Raw genomic sequence first — 20405 nt, forward strand, 5'->3', positions numbered from 1 at the left:
GCCCTTCAGAATCATCAAGTCCAGCCCATGCCTCAGCACCTCAAGTAAACCATGCCACTGAGTGCCACATCCAGTCTTTTTTTAAACACATTCAGGGATGGTGACTTCAGCACCTCCCCAGGCAGACCATTCCAGTACTTTATCACTCTTTCCATAAAAAACTTTTTCCTTACATCCAGCCTATATTTCCCTTGGCACAGTTTAAGACTGTGTCCTCTGGTTCTATCAGTTGCTCCCTGGAGAAAGAGACCAACCCCGCCTGACTACAGCCACCTTTCAGGGAGCTGTAGATGGTGATAAGGTCACCCTGAGTCTCCTTTTCTCCAGGCTGAACACCCCCAGCTCCCTCAGTCGTTCCTCACAGGGTTTGTGTTCCAAGCTCCTCACCAGCCTCGTTGCCTCCTCTGGACATGCTCAAGAGTCTCAATGTCCTTCCCAAACTGAGGGGCCAGAACTGGGCACAGCACTCAAGGTGCAGCCTCACCCATGCCAAAATACAGGGGGAGAATGATCTCCCTGGTGCTGTTGGCCACACTGTCCCTGATACAGGCCATTTGTTACTACCCAAAAGACAAAAAACCAACTAGGAATTAACACTGTTCTGACAACAACTTGGATCAGGATCAAATTCTCCTATGCCACTTAGAGATGTGGCTTCCTGGAGGTTTGCATTACCTGCACATCTGGCTCCTGCATAGTCATAACTCAAGAAAACACCTTCTAGAAATTTTCACACTTGATGTACATTGCACTTGCAGAAGATCAATTCAGCTTTTCTTTTTCCTTTCTGATCCAAGCATTAGGGAGATACACAGTTTTAGCGCTTTCAAAATATCAATTTTTTGTGATGGCGCACAGGTATAAAAGGATTGGACTTCGATCAAAGAATGAGCCTTCCCTTGTCAGACAGAACAAGTGCTTAATATACATGTACAACATTTCCTTCAAAATTACTTTTCCAATCAGGTAGCCAGCATTTAAGGTCAATCAGAAGAGTTTAGCTTCTGAAAAAGACACATTTTGCCACAAAGCAACAAAGCACCAAAGACAACACCCCTGCTTGCGAGAGTTAAAATCCTGATATCATTCAGAGAGTATTCAAGCACTGATTGCAAAGATGCTGAGGTTCATAAATCCTGTGAGAGAAATAATTTATTTTTCTAAGTCTTCATAACAAAATAGAAGCCAGCAAATAAAGGGCCTCTTACATGAAATAACTGCTTTGTGTCACACTGTGTAAGCAATCCCTGCTCCAAGGCCATTCAGGGGACATGTTGACATAGGCAGATGCAGATAGGCCATATCTCTCTCACTCCTGCTCTGGACAGGAGTGCCAGAGCTGGTGCAAACCAGCTTTGGCCAGGAACCCTTGAACTCCTGTAAGCACACCACGAGCCCATACTTTACCCCTTCGGACACTTTTATTTTAGGCCCAGCAGCACTGCAGCCTTGCTGTGCAGGCCCTGAAGGGGCCCAGAGTGGGCGCAGGACGGACATGAGGGACACACTCCGTCAGCCTGGCACAGCGCGGCCCATTCCAGGTAGGAGCATGGGGATTTCCGCAGGGCCTCAGGTGACCAAACCTCCGCCTAATCCAGGGGCTCATCACTGCAGGCTGCAGGATAAAGTATGGGAAATATGAAACCAGCATCTCTAAAGCAATGGACCTACAGGGGAAGTTCTGCCGTGTCTCCAGGCCTTGACTGGTGAGACAGGAGTGGCTCTGTTTCTGCAGTTTATCCAGATAAACCACTGTGTCCAGTCTGAGCTGCTGATGGGGCTCAGGTTAGCACTCAGGTCGTGACCGCCTGCATCTGTCTCTCTCTTCTCACATGCTCTTTTTTCCTTCTCATTGGCACTGAGCACGGTGAGAAGAGAAAATATGGTCGGGAGAGGAAGTTTTAACAAATTTACAAAACACAAAGGATCTCTGCAGATCAAAATATACTTTCAGTTTTCAGAGCAAAACAAGAAGCTGAAATACCAGGCCTTTAAACTCCGTTTCTTCTCATGACAATTCTGTGACATGACTGGAAATTTGAAATATAATTTTTACAGTTTATTTTTTCCTCTTGTTTCACTGAAAGTTTTCTTTTGGAAAATTAATTTCAATTTTATGTTTCTGCATATCGGTTTATTGTAGGATCAGCAGCAAAAAATGAAAATATAAATGTGATGTGTAGCATAACTTTGAGAAGAAAACTAAGTGAATGTATAGCATTTGAAATAATATTTTTCTCCTGGGTAGAGAGCACTAGCAATCTCTTAGGTATTTTATAATTGCAGTCCAGTTTACACTGAGACAACAGTGGTTAAATAGATAATGTGATGATGTTGCATTTGAGGAAATAAATTTAGCGACTTAGCTGCTAATCACATAATTTTAAAATTCTTTTCTCTAAGTCAGTTTCTGGAGATCCTGTCAGTGTTAGTTCCAAGACTTAACTAATCTTGAGCTAGTGTAGTAACCCACTGGGGATCTCCTGGCCTGTGCCAAGGTCCACAGTGGGGCTTCACAGATGTGGCACGCTTGCCATAACGTAAATCCTGTTCTTTCAGGAATGGTTGCTGTTGAAACATGAGATATGTTTGGAAATGCTATGACTTCCTTGGCTCTGTGTAAAACCCCTGATTCCTCTGCTGCATATCCAGACAGTTTTAAACATTGGCAGAGTATTTAGAGTTCACCTGTAGTATACAGAAAATGTAATTTCCCTGCACACCGAAAGCCAGAGCACCTGGGCTTCATAAAGGCTTTGCAATGTGTCTATTCAATTTGATATCTCAAGTATGTTTTTAAAGTCTTTTCATACCTGAAGTTTCCCATCTTGACAGTGGATTTCTTTGACACTTAGATTTTGACTTATATAATCTGTTAGTGTTTCTTTCCATGTAAGACAGAAATTTTTGAGATGTAGAATAGGAGAATGGAGCCTTTACTTGGGTAGAATTAGAAAAGATTTTCGGATTTCTTGCAAAATAAAAGAAAGCACAAACATTTCATTTTGAATCAACACCAAATGTTTAAAAATCTGCATCCACAAATGTAATAATTTTGGATTCTCTCCTCTGTACTAAGCTCTTTTTATAAAATATCCTGGGGCAGTTTTCTTCTTTTTAAGAAATGAGAATCAGCTCATAAGCGTATTCAATTCAAATTAAAAAAAATAAAAAAGGAAGCTTGGTTCAGGCATGTTAAAATTGTATATTTGATTTGAAGCAATTTCAAAATGCCTTTAATTTCTTTCTTTTTTAAATCAAAATTGTTTATTGAAATCATCTCATTTTAATTAATATTTCAAACCTATATTAGATTAATTTACTGTTAAAACATTAAAATTATTTATCTATAGTTACAAACAACTGATGGTCTCTGTAGAAATTGAAATTCGTTTTGGTGGCATGTAGTTTAAGTTGTTTTACCACAGTATTGTTTCTTTTTACAAGAGTGAAAAACTCTGAAATATTTGGAATTCCTCATTCCTGAAGAGCTACCTTCTACCAGAGCTCTAATTGTAGCTGTATTTATGGTTTCTCCCACTGTAATATCAAATATTTTTGTAAGACATTTGTCTTAAAAACAAAAGTGAACTCCTTGGGAGATTTTACACATTACACAACTATGGAGGAACACTGTCATGGTTTGGTAATCACAAAATCCTTTGAAAACTCCATAAGCTCTACTCTAGATATGTGTCAATTCAGTGGTGTATGTTCACCTTATTTATACTCTTTTCTATGGTGAGGCTAAACTGGTGAAAACAAATCTGTGCAGCTTCTGTAGACCAAGCACTGCATCTGTACATCTCCTAACGGAATTCCTGAAAACCCTGCATTTCTCCAGACTCTAGGAACATGGCCTGAAAATTTTGTCACAAACCTTAGCAAATGGAATTTTCTTTGAGTATGCCAGAATCTGGACGACTCAGCTATGAATTCTTAAATTATCATATAGCTTTCTTTAGCTGAGGTTTGGAAAGGATGTCGAATATTTTCCCAGAGCTTACTAACTACTTGAACAAGGTAGTTGTACCAGATTATGATAGGAGTTAACCTAATATTCAGGTTAATTTATGAATCAATAATCAGGTATTTAGTGGCTAGAATAAGAGTTTAAATACCTATAACAATTTGGTTATTGCCTCATAAGACAAATAATGTTAACTTCTCCAGAGGAAAATAATTTGCATCAAAATTGTAAATCCCAGTTTATTTTAACTGCAAGCCAACAGAATGCAACAGTATTAGAAATACACCTGTAGTGTTCGGCAAGCTTCTATGGAATTTTTCACTAAGTAGTGACATTATTTTATCTCATAACTAAAATAGTTAATGCCTTGTATGTCCTTGTATGGGCTTCTTCAGTTATCTTAGCAAGTTAGAAAAACTGATATCCAGTAAGTCCTTGGTCCTGACTATTTTGGGCTGCTTGGGCTCAGAAAACAGACATCCAAAACTGTAAGGTCCATCATTAGTGACCACCTGCATCCAGTGTGGCAGAGAAGCATTGCAGACGTTAAACCATGGGGCAGAGAGCAGTCCCTGCCCTACATATCTTGTGGGAATGGGTGCACAGTGAGAAGTGATTGATCCAAAGTCACATAACCAGCCACTGGAAAATCAAGAGTTTCCTGTTTGCTATATTAAATTTTTTTTTACTCAATATCCTCCACTATTTTTGTTATTAAAAATCATTACTTCTGAAACAGGAGTATGAGTCAAATGAAAAAGCCACAGTATTTAGACTTCTCTTAAGTGCTTTGTTAAGCTCTTTAATCGTATTTTACTTGTTAAATATTAAAATTGAAATATAATTCAAAAATGAATGCATGCAGTGAAATGAGACAAATGGGTACTAGAAAATTTGGCAAAGAATGAACTCTTCAGTCTAAACTAAAACCACACATTTGCTTCCATTTTGGAATAGGAAGATAGAGATTGAAGAGAAATATTATGTCAGCTTTCAGTGAGGAAGAAATAGTGACTGATTATTAAGCCATTTTTCTGCCTAAATCTCATTTGTGGTATTTCAGCATCTGATGCCCGTTTCTTCTCTCTCTCTCTCTCTATGCAATGTCAGAACAAATTCATGCTGTTGATTTTTCCAGCACTGTGTAGCTATTTGTGCCTATGGACTTCTATCTTCTGCTAATATAAAGTAGCCATTTATAGCATTGCTGAGAACAAAATTACTGAGAAAAGACCCTGCTGAGGTGGACCCCAAGGATCTCAGAATCTCTGACTCTATTTGCACTGAATCAGGACCTAAGAAGTAATCCAGGAACAATGTGATAGGAGAATCAGGGAAAAGAATGGAACAGACTGAAGAAAGAAATAGATGTCCATGGCATTTCTGGACAAGAACATTTCTAACTTCTGGCAGTGATCAGGAAAGCAAAGCAAATGTGGCAGGATATAACAAAGAAAGCCTCAATTAAATGGGTTTAATTGCAAAATTCATTTTTAGGTTCATTTTTAGGCTAGACAGAGGTACCAACAGTACCTTTTTGGTTAGCTTTGCAAAATAACATGTATTAGTCTACTTAATTTTAATATGTTACAATTTCCTAATTTTGGAGGAAACAATATTTTAATTTTGCCTGAATATTCACGAAATAATGTTATACTAACCCATGCCTACTCTTCAAAACATGGATTTTCTTGCTTACTTTATCTAGTTCAAAATGTCTCCAGCTACAACTGAAGGTTTCACTCAGAACTATGGCAAAGTTAATTTGTGTTTGCACTGTCATCAGGTTAAATGTTACCTGTTCTCATAATAAGCAACATTTGTAATACTCCTGATGACCTCCCCTTCTTCCCAAGATATGAACATGCAAAATTTAATCTTTTAGTCTCAGATAATTGGAGAAATTGGCTCCAGTGTGGCTACAGAGCTGAGAAGGGTCACACACACAGAGGAAATATGTAAGAGAATCAAGAATTAATTTTGTCTGTATCCAATCCATGGCACAAAATAACATAAATATTTCAAGCAATATGCACAGTAGAAGAAAATCATGCCACTTAAAATAATTTTGAAAGTTTCTTTGAATTTATTCTAACACAAAAAAATATGAATATGCCTGTTATTGAAACAAAAGCATTAATTTTTAAAGTTTTCAGAAATATCAGGTATACAATCTGAAGATCTTTGTGTTGTGTGAGAGTATAAAACAGATCCAAAACATGTCCAGACATTACCTTAAGTGCTTAAAGAACCACAATCTATGTTAGGGCTTCATAGCAGTGAATGATTGCTCTGTTTAATTCTTCATGAAGCCTCTGCCTCCTTGGGCAGCTGAACTCTTTCACCGAAACCTGGCATCTTCATTTCTTCACTGAAAGCCAAAACAGTGGCTGTGAGCTGGGGGTGTCTGCTGGTATGAAAGCCTTAGGCATGCCTGCTTAGGCAGGAGCCTAAGCCCTGGGCTGTACTCTGACTTATTGCGAGCATTTGTTTCTAGTGAGTACTATCATGGTGCTAATCACAGTCTGACTTTTAAATTTTCTCTACTGAGAAATTTCCAGTCAGGAAGAAAGCAATATCTTTGCTCACTCTCATTGGCAGCAGTAATTGTCCTTTGGGCAGCTCAGCTCTCCTGCTGCTCCTGTGAAGAGTCTGGCCCTTACCTGTATTGCACAGCACTGAGCATGGCAAGAAATGAATGAATGAATGAAATGAAATGAAAACATATGTATCTCCAAAAGAGTCACCAAGCCACCACATCACACCTTACAAAAAATTCTGTCTTTAAACATTGCATGCAAATCATCTTGGCTTATAAATACTTAAGTGTGAAAAAAACAACCTACTTTGCTGATGGCTGTAGCATTTCTTACCCAAAATATACACTATGCATAGTGTAGGTTATCCAGACAAGACAATGATAGGAGCCATCATCTGTTTCTCCATGGCTTGTTTTATTGCTTGTGGTCACTTGAGCTCCTAGACAAGAAGATTTTATGCAACATTCTCAAAAGATAGAAAGGGAGATGGCAAGGTGTGCATTTCATTTATTCCTAAAACCCTAGTGATACCCTTGACCAGCAGTACACAGTCTTTTGTCCTGCTATCAGCCTGAAAAGTTCCTCTTTCAAGAATTGCATAAAAATATTAATTTGTCAGAAACTGAGTGTTTTGCCATGTAGCAGGTGTAACATCAAAGGATTGACAAATGAGAGTTTAAATAACAGACTATGGCAATCTTCTCTATGAGCTGCAAGAGCCCTTTTGGATTCCTCTCTTAATTGGTGCTGCAATTGTTCCAGTGCCTTGAGAATTGTTATGACAATGATTTTGGCTGCAATTGAATAGAGAGCAATAGCAGAGAAATACTCATGCCTAGGTTGGTCTTGCACTTCTTTTATTACATCAATACAAGTACCACTCAAGCAAACTCTTGTAAGAAAGAATGTGCTCATATGTCAAAAATCCCAGTCATCTCAAGGGTGCAGTTTGGTGCCACTTACATGCCAGAATGTTGACTCTGAAGCCGTCTCAAAATGATTTCTGGAAAAGAAATACAAGTCCTTTCTGTTACACGTGCTAGGGAAAATAAAAGAATAAAAAAAAATGATTTTTTTGTCATGTAATATGATCAATAATGTTACTTCCATAATTATCACAGCAGTATAATTGGCATATAAGGACTAACTTTTATTCTGAGCCTTGGAAAATTGGGAAAAAGTTTTAAATATAGTCTTTGAAACTGAAGTACTTAAGATAAAATTAGCTATCTTAAAAGTCCCTCTTCTGGTTTCACCGGGGACTGATATTTTGTGTAGTTACAGGCACGTTGTGATTGAATATTCATATAGAAGCTCATCTGGTCATTTCAAGACCAGAATTTGGCTTCATCATAAGGATTGCAAAATTTGGGCAATATCTGAGGTTTAGGTATAAATGGGCAGTACTGGTTCATAGTATGAAACCAATATATTTGGATATGGTAAGAAATGTTCATTTGAATAGACTTTATTTTGAAAGCCTTGTCAGCTGAATCTTGCATGAGATAGAGAGTTATGCAGACTGCGTTCGAAGAGGAGGTTAGAGAGAGCAAGGAAAGGCCTGGACAGGCAGCCTCTGAGTCCTGGCAAGGCCAACACTATTCTAGGTCAAATAGCTGTAAATGGGCTTGCACATGCTGAGAATGTGTGTATGGAGAACATTTTCCAAACAGCCTTTCAGTGGTCAATCACCCTCCATTTTAGGATCTAGTTGTTCAGAATAAAAACTTACTTTGTCCCCCATTTCAATTGCAATATACTCCCACTGAAGAAGTACAGTCATGTAGACAAGATGAACTGATTTCAGTACATCAACTTTACATCTGCATGGACTAGGGATAGTCTGATAGGCTTGGACTAGGTATTCTTTGGTTTCTATAATGTATTACTTTTCTCTAGCTGGTTGCATCCAATGCAATTATTAAATCTCAGACAAGTCCTTTTGTCACAAGTCCTTTTAGCTGTTATCCCTATCAGTTCTCTGGATGCCTTTTTTGTCTTTAAATTAAGATCCCTTTAACACTTTCAAATAATCATTGTGTAGCAGAACAGTAAAGTTAATCAAACATAAATGTCTCCAGTGCTGTGAAGCGTGTATTCCAGTGGCAAAGTGGTTTTTAAGGAAAGAGCAACATACAAAATAATGCTTTATATTGAGTTATACCTATAAATTATATCAATATGTTTCTATAAAAACTAACATAGCATTAGATGTTCAATATATTAATATTGTATGTTATATTTATTACATGGTGCTTATTGATTATATAGTAATATAATTTAAAATTAATTTAAATGGCTATATGATGTAAAGATACATTAACTAGGCAGTTAGTGTTAACTGTGTAGCATTTTAGATAAGAGATTATGTGTAAGGGTGTATCTCTTTTGTCTATATAATACTGGTTACTTATGATGAATGGTAAAAGTTAAGAAACAGCAGAAATCCCAAAATTAATTCTGTTTAACCTTTATGTCATCCAGTGTATTATATTGTTACAGAATGTGGTTTGGCAAAACACAAGTACTGTTATTCAGCTGAAAAAGTCAATTAGATGCTCAGAGGAAGCCACATGGACCTCATCCTTAGTCCCCCAGAGAAGGCACTTCTGTGTTGCAAATGCAAAGTGCTGAATAAGGAACACAATGTGATAATATTTGTTTTGGTTCCTCTCAGTCATAGTGTGACTTTATCTTGCTTATTGTATGTAAGCTATACCTTATGTCAACACTTAAAATAGTTATTTTCTTTTATGCTTGTTACAATAGGATCAGAGCACCCTACAAGCACAAAGGAGTTAGCCATCTCAGCCCCCAGATATGGTATTTTGTAAACTCCATAAGCATACGTCCCAGAATTTACAGGAGCAGCCTCTAAAGTGTTTCATTACTTTTGCTCTTCACCGGGGATGACTGGAACTCGTCTGATGGCCACCAGTCACTCGTGGCATCTGCTGGCTTCAGCTGCACTGACTTGTCAGCATCTATGAGATGCAGACTGTGGCTGTCTTGGGCTGGGGACCCAGAAGGGAGGCAGCATGTCATTAGTGGTACAGTGTGGTTGTTTACCCAGTATAAAATGAAAATCCACAAATCTGCAGTCTGGAATCAATGTGCACCACAGTCTGTACTAATCCTCACTTTACTGAGTTTATAGCTATCTGTTTAAATTCCTATTGTTAACCTCATCCCTTGAAATAATGCACGCAGTTCTTTCCTTTATATATACACAAGTTTCATGGGAAAATAGAAGTGCAATTCCTTCCAAAGGACAGGGTGTGCCAGTCAAGTTGAATTGTTAATTATGTACCTTACAAATGTCAGTATGTCAGTCTTATTATGTATAACACCAAAAGACATTCAGAAAACTTAGGGGAGCTGCTGGATTAATGTCAATATACTTATTATAAAGCAGAGTTCAACAAACCGACTTAATTTCAGGGTTTTTTTCTGCATTAAACTAATATGAAGAATCAAAATATTTTCATTTTCATTGGAGGAATCATGGCAGTATCTAGGTTGTGGTACTTTTCACTTCCATAAAAAATGCACTTTTTCATAAAAGATTATAAATGCTTGATGAGAAAGAAAAAGATTTTATACAGAACAGGTCTGTCAGAACTCTGTTTCATATCCTCTTTTATTCATTAATTAATCCTTCTAATTTTTCACCTTTGATTATGGTAGTTTTTTAAGGGGTTTTTTTTCCTGGTTTTTGCTTTTGTTTTCACAAAAGTAATTTTTAAAAATTAATACTCTGTCTATCCTCACAGTTTCTTCTTTGTCTAGTATCCCGAAACCTCCTAGAATCTGTATTTCTTACAACAGTCAAATATCAGTTATCTGGATTGCAGATTATTTATGCAAGTTATGGAAAGACTATTAAGGTTTGGCACAAGCACAGTTCCACTGTTTCTCACACCACTTTACCTCTGGGACCAGTGTGGCCACCGCTCTGCAGCAAAACACACAGAAAAACCACCCTGGCAGATACAACCTGGTTTCCAGCAAGCCCATCCAGGTCAGGTGCCTCCTGATCTCCTTATGAAGAGTAGGGCAGCTGGGGAGTACAAGTACCCCCAGCCCACAGACCTCTGAGTCCCAGAAGCTTGCTGGGTTTGATGCAAACCCATGTGAACACCTGGACCTGGCTGAGCTCTAGCACAGAGCTGAGCCCAGCAACAAGCCAGAGGCTGGGAGAGCAGTGCTAATCCCAAGAGACAGGGCTGGCCCCTAAAGAAAACATTATCTACCACATGTTTTTTCCTGGGAAGATGCTGCCCATGCTCCTATTTATTGTACCCAAGTCCCAGCACTTTCTGGCATCTAGGAGCAAGTGCTGCTTTGAATGCAGCACCAAGGCGCATGCTAGGTTTTGCATTTGCACTGTGCTGTGCTATGCTGGAGGCAAAAAGTCCATCCAAAGCACCAAGGATAGCACAGATCTGCATGGCAGTTTCTCTGAGCAGGGCAGATGAGGTCCAAACTTGTTGTTAAACTAGAGCTAATAAAGAGTATTCGTTGCCTACTGGAGATACTGGTGGTACTTTGAACCACATTCTCTCTGAGCTATACACCCTCATGCAGCGCCCTCCTGCAGACCTTTCTCTTTGATCTGTAGATTACAGAGGGTATGGCTACATATTCTGAATTTATTTATCTAATTTACATGCTAAGAATCACCATTCAGAGGTGCCTAGTTTCCTCCACATGCTGCTATAGAGAATTTAGTCTCCTGAATTTAGGTGTTGGGTATCAAGCAATCAAAGTAATTGAAAGTAGATTGTGTTTAGCAGAATGGGGTTCAAATCACACTATTACCTCGTATTCTATTGCCCAGAAAATCACTTCAGAAATACTTATCTAAAATTTATTAGGAAAAAAATGCAGTGTGGAAAGGAAATTTCAGCTCACTCTTCTCCTTACTGGAGATGTTCTTCAGTTCAAAGTAAATGGAAGTAGAAATACTTTATAGCTACTCAAGTACTCAATGTGGGCAGGGACTTGTCTGAAAGAAGAGTCCTCTCTTAGCACCTGTTGGGAAAGAGGGAAAGTGAACAACAGAACACATCATTTACATGCAAGATGTGCAATAATTTAGAATACTTCTATTGAAGAAAAAAAAAATTATGAAGCTGAAGTGATTGAGGGACTGCAAGCCATGTCTGGAAACCTCCAGAAATGAAATCTTTGACAAATATTCCTATAGACAAATGCTGCTCTGACAGTGGCTGCAGTCAGAAATGGGAAGGTGAAAGATTTTGAGACAAGTAAAAGTCATGGCCAATACTGTCCATTTTTGAAGGGTAAATTTATATTTCATGCATGAGCGAAGCACTGAAGTAGTCTCCCAGAAGCCCAAAAGAGCTCACAGGCTGAAAACCAACAGCAGCTGGGAAAGTTCTCTGGCAATGATGACAGATGTGGGTAGGAAGGCAGCAGGAGTGGTGGTAGAGTTGAAGAGTGGCAACACAAATAACAAAAGCTGCCTTTTACCCGGCAATGCATGCCCTGGAGTTCCACATACTGTAGAGACTATTTCAGATACTTCTTAGCTTGGATAAGGATGTTAGCCTACATTTGGATGGCTGCCATGCACATGTGAGAAGGTTAGTAATATTGACATAACTTATTTTGCAGATTAATTTTTTATCTCTGACTGGTTTATTGTTTTATTTTGTCTCTTTATCCCCTTATTAAAGTTATATTTGTTCAAATTACATTTACTGGTACTCCTTACTCTTGTATGTCTTATTTCTCAAGTTTCTGAGATGGAATCCTGAAGTACAGATTTTTAAGCTTTCAGAAGGAACTGATAGAGTTGTATTGACTTTTTGTAAGGTTAATGAGCACAGCCAGTTTATGATTCATACTGTCGAGCCAGCCATAAGCTTTCAGTTCATCTTTCCCTTCCACGACAAGAGTTGAGTTCAACACCTTCCATGCTTGCTGAATTATTTCTTTATGCTTTTAGAAACTCTTACTGCACAGATTTTACACTTCTCAGAGAAGATCTGTGCAGTTGCAGCATGTAGTGTCAGTCTGAGCTGTGTTTGTCATGGTAGTACTTTCCCCTGCATTTGTAACTGCTTTCCTGGCTGCGTGGGTTTGTGGCTGTATCCAAACCCACTGAAATCAGTATAAAGGTTTTATGACTGGTGGGATTTGGATCTTATGTTTCAGGCTGGAAACCAGTTAGACAAATACACATGAAAATCAAAAAGGTCTTTTGAAGTACCTGCAAAATACCTACTAAATTAAGATGAATTAATCTGACAGGAAGACAGATGTCTTTCTAATGAAAGTGTTAAGTAATCCTTTTGCAACACTCCTTCATAGCTTTGTACAGCAATGCTTTGTATTGCACCTATAGGAGTTTCCCTGGCTCAACTAATCACCATTTACATTTCACTGAACCTCTGCTATGGATGTGGTTAAAGGAAAACACTACACATTTAATTATCCAACCAAACAGAAACAGTAATATATTGAGGAAATTAAGTTTTGAAATAAAGAAATAATATAGGGGCAGTAATATTGTTGGTCAACTATTGTTGTTAATAACAAACGTAGTGAAAATGTTTAACTTGATTTAAAGAGTAAACAGGACAGTCCTAAAGGACAGCATCAGGAACAACTGTTCATCTCTTCAGATTAAGTCCCTGCTATTAACATCATGGTTACATGGGGTTGCTTTACCCTTTTCCCCTCAACAGTATTGACAGAGGCTATGAAAATTCCCCAGGATAAAACTTGCTTTAGCTCAGGTTAAGGTAAGGGAGTATTTGCCTTACAGCATATTAATCTTGTGGAAATAGATTTGTCTGTACATGCTCTTGTAGTATCTGACTTCCACTGAAGTATCATCAGAAGCATCACTAAAATACGAGAAAAGTCACTGAATGTGGATATTTGTAAGTTCATTTTAAATTTCACATGTATGATTTTTTCATTGCCTTCTGTAACATAGGTCTAGATTTGTATGTGAGACTAACAAAAAAAGCTCACTGCCTGTTATCCCTAAGGGAAGAGAAGCTTCTGTTCTTGGAGTGCTCTTTTTTTCTTGTGGGGAAGAAGGCTAATTGTAAAATTGAAAGTAGGAATAGCAAGAAAAAGATGGAAATAGAGATTCCAGGGAATTATGAGACTGCATGAATGTGGGAGACTTTGAGGCTATGCAAACCATGAAAAAAAAAAAGGGGAAACCTATATGTTGTGATATTAAAGAGGAAGAAATGTGGATGGATAAGAGCACCAAGAAAAGAAATGAACAATGACAATTGATAATTACGTTGTAGGCTAGCCAAACCATGCATATTCTGAATAAGAAACAGGAGGGGAGTGCATGGACAGGTTGAGACTAGGATGGCATCAGTGAAAAGAATAGCAGAGGAATAAGGGTATTCTCTTACCATGGCTTTTACTGCCAAGAAATAAAAATAAGAGGGATTTTTTTGTTTGTTTTTCTTTCACTAGCAAGACAGCAAGGCTGATATTCCCATAATCCTTCCTCTGATTAAAAAAACAAACAAAAAACCACATAAAACTGGATCTCTTGAAATTTGTTTGAAGAATCAGTTTCAAAAAGAATGTCTCTAGCAAATGGTTGCAAGCCAATTTCTTACCATACTCTTTTTACAAAGCATTTGAAGGTCATTCATCAGAAAGTTATGAGATTATTACTGTATTAATCCAGTAGTTGACTTCTGAAAATTAATTTCACTGATTTGCACGAGTAGGCACTCAAAACAATAGAAGCTTTAATTCACAGGTTCACCTTAATATTTTTCCCTGCAGTTGACATATGTATGACAACTGAGCTTTATCTGAAAAGAGCTTCTAACTTCTCTGGAGTGTGTTTTGAAGCTGGGGATGTTTTTTGTTTTGTTTTTGTTTGTTTGTAATATTTATTTTCTGTCAAAAGCTGTTTGTATTCATGTCTTAAAATAAGATAAACATTCTCTGTATTATTTTAACTAATTTTAAAGACATGTCATGTACATGCCATCCAAAAAAATCCCTAATGCAACAGCCCCAATTCCACAGTCAGTCAAGTGCTTTCTTTCTCATACAACTTTCTGTCCTTCTAGCTGAGAACTTACAGGTTTATTTACTAAATTTATTAAATTAAAGATATTTGTATTTTGCACTCTGAACTTTACTGTTCACTTGAGAAGCTATATTTAGCATGGGCACCTTTAATGAAGTGTTGCTGTGTTGCTGTAGTTTTATGAACAGCATTTAATACAGAAAACGCCTATAATCTCTGACAACTCTCCAAAAAAACCCCAGTTTGCCCAATCTTGATCTTATTATCAGCAATAAATCACGTTTTCCATCTCTTTTTAGTCAGGAAAAGTTACTGTGGTACAGCCATGAAATTGATGCTGTTGCTACCTTGCATATTATCTCAGTCCTAGATTTCAATAGTGCTCAAAACTGCACCATGAGGTTGCTGTTCCTGTGCAAATCCTCACACTGGAGCCCAGAAATGTCTGCCTTGCTTCTGCTCTTAAAATCTACCTCTAAAGGGAAAAAAGTGGCTAAGTGGTTTAGTCTTGAAAATTACTGCTGTAGCCAAAATTTGTTTATGGCCTACTTTCAGGTTACAGCGTGGCTCAGTTTGAATGCAAATATTATAAATGTTCAGTGATCAGTTTTCAAGGTGTGCTAGGAGTTGCCTGTGACTTTAACCTACAGTCCTCAGCTGTTTCTTTAGGGTCATCTTGTCTTTACCAATCTTGTCTGTGTATTTATTTATGCATTTCCAGTTAGTCATTGACTTACAATGAGAGTGCAGTGGGAGTAGCTGTCTCTCACTGCCAAGTGCATATTCTTTGCCTGGAGCCCAACCAATCGTAAGAGGAAAAAACCCAACAAAATCAAAATTATTCTTTTTGGTCATTTCTCAAATGATGGACTGTCTTTCTAACTTATTTTTGGAATCAGATGTACCTTCTTGGTCTTTTACCAATAAACACAAGGGAGATGAAATCTTTCTTCTGAGTACAGAATATATCAGCTACCTTTTGAAGCCAAGTTTGAGAAGATGGAAATATTAACCAACACCTTTAGTAATATTTTGGACTACAAAACATGTATACCCAGTTCCCCAAATCATAAACTACTTCCTCTGCAGCTTTCAGTAAGAAATTCAGGATGAGTTCTAATTCATGTTTAGATGTTCTAGTTCCTGCAGCTATTAAGGGTCTCTCTGTAGGCAGGAGGGATAGTCAGATGTGTACTTTGATGAAACTTTTTAAATCTCATCCTCTGGAGACCTCACTTCTCATCCACAAGCAGGGAGAAGGGAAATGTATTCCTCATGAGGATAAGTGCACTGAAGAATGTCAGGCATTTGCACTTTGACACTACAGCTGTGTCAGTGCCGGACACAGACCACGTTATGGAGGCTTCGCAACAAAAATCAGAATACTTACTGTGTCGGGGTGACTGTGTGATAGGGAATAGAGTTTGTCTTGGCCCATGCTTCTGAAATTTGCTGAGGCATTGGTGATGGCTGAGGGGCTGTGAGCACAGTAATTACTTCCTTCAGATAGTGAAGAACTGAGAGACTATTTGTGCACTCAGAAGACATGAGCGTAGCTCTGAAAGCCAGACGAAGTCAAGCAGAACCTAAAAAATGGAAAATGACTGGTGGTACCGACTGATCACAGGCAGTTATAAGGGTTTCAGTAAGCTGAGAAAGCAAGAATTACTATAGTGCAAACAACTCTTCAATACAAAGACAAGTACACTTCGTGTAAAGGCCTGACTCTGAGGAATCTGGAGGGAATGTGGTCTTTGAAGATTGCCTAAGAAATAAGTGCTCAGAGTTCACAGGCTGACTTAATCAAAGCAAGTCACCCATTAAGAACTTCCTTTACATCCCAAGTGCTTTGTATCTCAAGGCATATCTCCTTTTTGCACACAGAAAAGAAGGCTTTTTCTCTATGATTTTGTTAGTGTAGAGGGATTTTATAACAAAACTACCATTAGAAAGCCATTTATGCCTCATTTTTATGTTAGCATTGGATTTTTGTGGTGGATTCTGTGATTTGTTTGGCTTGGCAATCTTCTAGCTGAGGACAGGATGTGTGTTATGGACTATCATGCTCATTTCCACAACTCATTCTTCTTCACTTCCTGAATCTTGACTAGTCTGGTCCGGGAGGATGAAAAGCTCTCTTGCACTGGCAGAACAATGGCACTCTGCATAGAGCATCCGACAGTGAAGTCTTCTGTTCTCCTAGATCTCAGATGCTGATGTCTAGAGCAAAATTCTATTAGTGGTGGCGTGGGGCATGAGTGTGATAGGACTCACTTTCCAGGCTACCCAACCCTTGGGAAAGGAGGAAGGGTGAACTGAATCACTCAGCCTGGAAGAGTCAAGTCCAAAGATGATATTTGTCAAGGTTAAACAGCCAACATAAACACTTGCACCTTCTGAGGCCTTTTCCTTTCTTTTCCTAACCATTCTCTTACTGTTAGTGGCAGACATGCTACAGGAACATCATGGGGAATAGCTTCTGGTAGGGAAAAAGAAGGATCAACAAGTGACTGGCTGGAGGGACCTCAAGGGACCAAGGCTTTATTTAAATGCCCTTGAGGTGCCTTGGTCACAAGACTGAGTCTGGCAGGGATGCACTCATGCTAGTCCCAGACTCTGCCCAGACTACAATCACAGGTCATGTCACAAACCCTGGTGACCTGGGAGCTCTGCTGGCATTTATCATCCCAGCAAACAGTACACTTGCCAGCCCAATGAATTAAGTAGCTCTGGGGTAGAGTTGCAACACAGTAGGCTCATTAACTTATTGTGAAATAAGCAGAATGTTATGGAATAGTACAGAAGAGCAGCGGAGGCTACACGGGATCAACATCCCCTTTGTTCCTGCAGGCAGGATTACCAGGTAATGGCATACATACCTTTAGTAAGTTTTGCTGCTTCCAACACTTATAGGTACATATCTGTTCTAATTGCCTTGTTTAACTAGTTTTGAGTCCCTGATTTGCTTAAATCCTACCTTTAGGGGCAATTTTTGATCCTTATGAAACAGTGAGGAGGAAAATGAGTATTGTGATCATCACAGCAGCAATTTTTTTCTGCTCTTCCAAGCTGAATTTCATTTCAATAAAAGTTTCATGGATTCTGCCTTGGAAAAGAGGGGAGCCTCATCCATCTCAAGAATAACAGTTTGATTTAGAAAAGGAATGAAACCCCAACTGTAATAGTCAGCTGAAGTCAGCTGTTCTGCTGCCTATAAATGGCCAGGACACTGATGAATAAACAACTAGAGTGCACAAATAATGGAAACATTACCCTTAATAGATCAAGGCTTTACAAAATCTGTTGTTAGGCTACATTATGGGAACTTGGAAGAATTTTTTTCTTACATTATAAGGAAATATTAGAGGCATTGTTGGGATGGGGAGAAGAACTGTTCAATATTCTAAAAGGAGGTTAAAAAGCAGTGAGAGGCATACCAGCAAAGGAAATTTCCACATCTCACATCCTAAGGAATTTCCATTGTATCTCTAGAGAAAGGAAGAAGAGGTAGTAACCATGGACTAAGCTGGCAGTCTTCTAAGGGAGAAAGAACAAAAGGTTGAGATAGAGAAGAAAAAGGAGAGCTTGAGTATTAAAAATGGTAAGAAAGACAACGATCATATCAAATTTGTACTTTGGAGTATAGTGTTATAACACTTACAGGGTAAAGTGGCTCATAACTGAATGCTGCAAAGAGTCTAGGAAACATGAAGGAAAAGTGATCTCTCTCTTACTACTGAGGGGCAAGCTGATCCTTTTCTCCATTTTGAGACAACAGGAGGTATCCAGGCCATTATAGCAGGAGAAAGGACTAAGAAATTCAATGCATCTACTCTACTGCTATCGGTAAAAACCAAGTCATTCTTATCTGTTGTAATCAAGTGTAATTAGGTAAAAAATTAGCAAGTGAGTACACTTCAGGCTTATTCTGTTTGCACTGGATTTTGTTTTAGACCTGTTTTTCCAGTTTTATTGGCTTGATATGCTTTGAAAGATGCCATTTCAATCTGTGACCCAGGACACTACAGATGCTTATTGTTCCTATTTTAACAAAACCACAAGGTCTAGGAATAAAATGGCAAAAGAAAATAAGTAGCAAAACTGTAACTAATAGCATTTATTAGCTCATTCTGGTATTAATGAAAGTACAGTTTAACACCAATGTTGCTATTTTTGTCTATTTTAATGACAAGTTTTCTCATTGGACTCAAATTTTACTTTTGTAACAATTATCATGGTAATAATCATGGTCTTCATTTTGCTGGGAAAAGAAGTGTGATGATTATCACCCAATGGGGACAGATGAGGATTAGACTGCTATATAAAATATTGTGTATATTTTTAAATTTAGTTCTATTGTTTGAAAAATTAATTTAAAAATTGACTTGATGACTTGATAGATACCATGCAAATGAGACTGGCAAAAAAATATTGTTCATTTTCCCTCCAGTCCCATAGCCCTGTGATTTCAGAGCTCACCACAACTCTCAGCCCTGCTTTGATTGTCAAGCACATTCTTGGAGTTGGTTCTCTCAGACCAGACCCTGGAAGGTGTGGAAAGGGAGCTCACATGTTGGCCAGCAAGGACCCATCTAATTATTTATCTCATTAAGTAAATGTCTGAGTGCTCAGTGTAATACCTCTGTGTAGAGGCTGTTCTGCCTGCATTCAGGTCCTGCATTTGTTGCTGCAGCTGCTGTGGATAGCAAAGCTCTCATGAGTACGAGAAGGGCCTGGCCCTGTGGTGTGGCCCTTATTTGAACTTGGCAGACAAGGAACAGCCAATATTTTAAACTGCAGAGTTCAGAAGTGTAACCATCTTCTAGCATTACGGATTTACAGATTTTATTTTAATGATGTAAAAAAATAAGTCAATTCAGAATAGCATTAAACTTTTGTTTGTAACAAATATTTTCCCTGCGTCCTTTCCTCTAACATACTTATTCAGATGGATATTTCAATCAGGTATATACAAAAAACTTTCAAGACAATAAATAAATCCTAAGAGTGAGGAAGGGAAGATAGCTTCCCCCACCGTGGGGGGAAGGAGTTAACTGCTTTCCTATAACAGAAAACTGCAATCATGTATGCAGAGGCAAATAACAGCATCAGTTATGAGATAATGCGGTCTTCTTCAAAAAATATTTGAAATGTATAGTCCAGTTACAAAAGTGTTCTGGGAATGATCATAAGGAGCTTCAGCCTCTGAAAACATTAACCTGAACTGAAGCAGAGCTGTGCAGCAGAAAGGTGTGCAGCAGAAAGCAGAGAAGGAAAGAGGTGGGATCTGAAAAGGCTGGCAAAGATTTGGAAAGAATATTAACATGCATAAATATTAATGTCTTTCTCTTACATAGAAGAGACTCCAGAAAATCTTCATGTATGAAGCAGCATCTGAAAGGAGCAATTGAGACAATGAGCATTGCTGCTGTAGTAATTTTTTTCCAGTTCTGTATTACTGAACTGCAATCTCCAGCAGCTGTGTCGGGATGTGGGGAGGGGAGGCTGTGGTTGGAGATCACTAACAGGGAGGAAAACTCCCAGGAGTTTACACAAAGCACCATTTAAAAGCTGAGTGTATTGACTCAAAGAGAGCTTTTGGTTGGGTTACACAGACAGAAAACTGGTAGGTGTTTGATTAGAGTGTGACAAAACCTCCTTTGTTTTCATACTATTAGGTTTTAAGTTATGGAAATTAATTAGAGACAGCTCAAGTAGGCAGATGATCCTGTCTACATCTGTACTGCTAAGTGAAACAGAAGCAGTCACTGATGGGCAATACCCGCACTTACATAGCTTTTGGCCATGGTTTCCTCTGGGCCCCCATCCAGCACTTGTATAGTAT

The 20405-nt window shown here is 38.4% G+C and overlaps 1 protein-coding gene across 1 annotated transcript in view; it reads left to right on the forward strand.

The window, feature by feature from the left end:
• Positions 1–1520: 1520 nt before the first annotated feature.
• GHR (growth hormone receptor) overlaps positions 1521–20405 on the forward strand; it is a 149180-nt gene continuing 130295 nt past the window's right edge. The window contains exon 1 of the mRNA XM_063181418.1: positions 1521–1541. The gene's annotated coding sequence lies outside the window, so the exon portion shown is untranslated. The remainder of the gene's footprint in view (positions 1542–20405) is intronic.

The sequence above is a fragment of the Melospiza melodia genome, chromosome Z (assembly GCF_035770615.1).
Source record: "Melospiza melodia melodia isolate bMelMel2 chromosome Z, bMelMel2.pri, whole genome shotgun sequence".
Taxonomy (NCBI): domain Eukaryota; kingdom Metazoa; phylum Chordata; class Aves; order Passeriformes; family Passerellidae; genus Melospiza; species Melospiza melodia.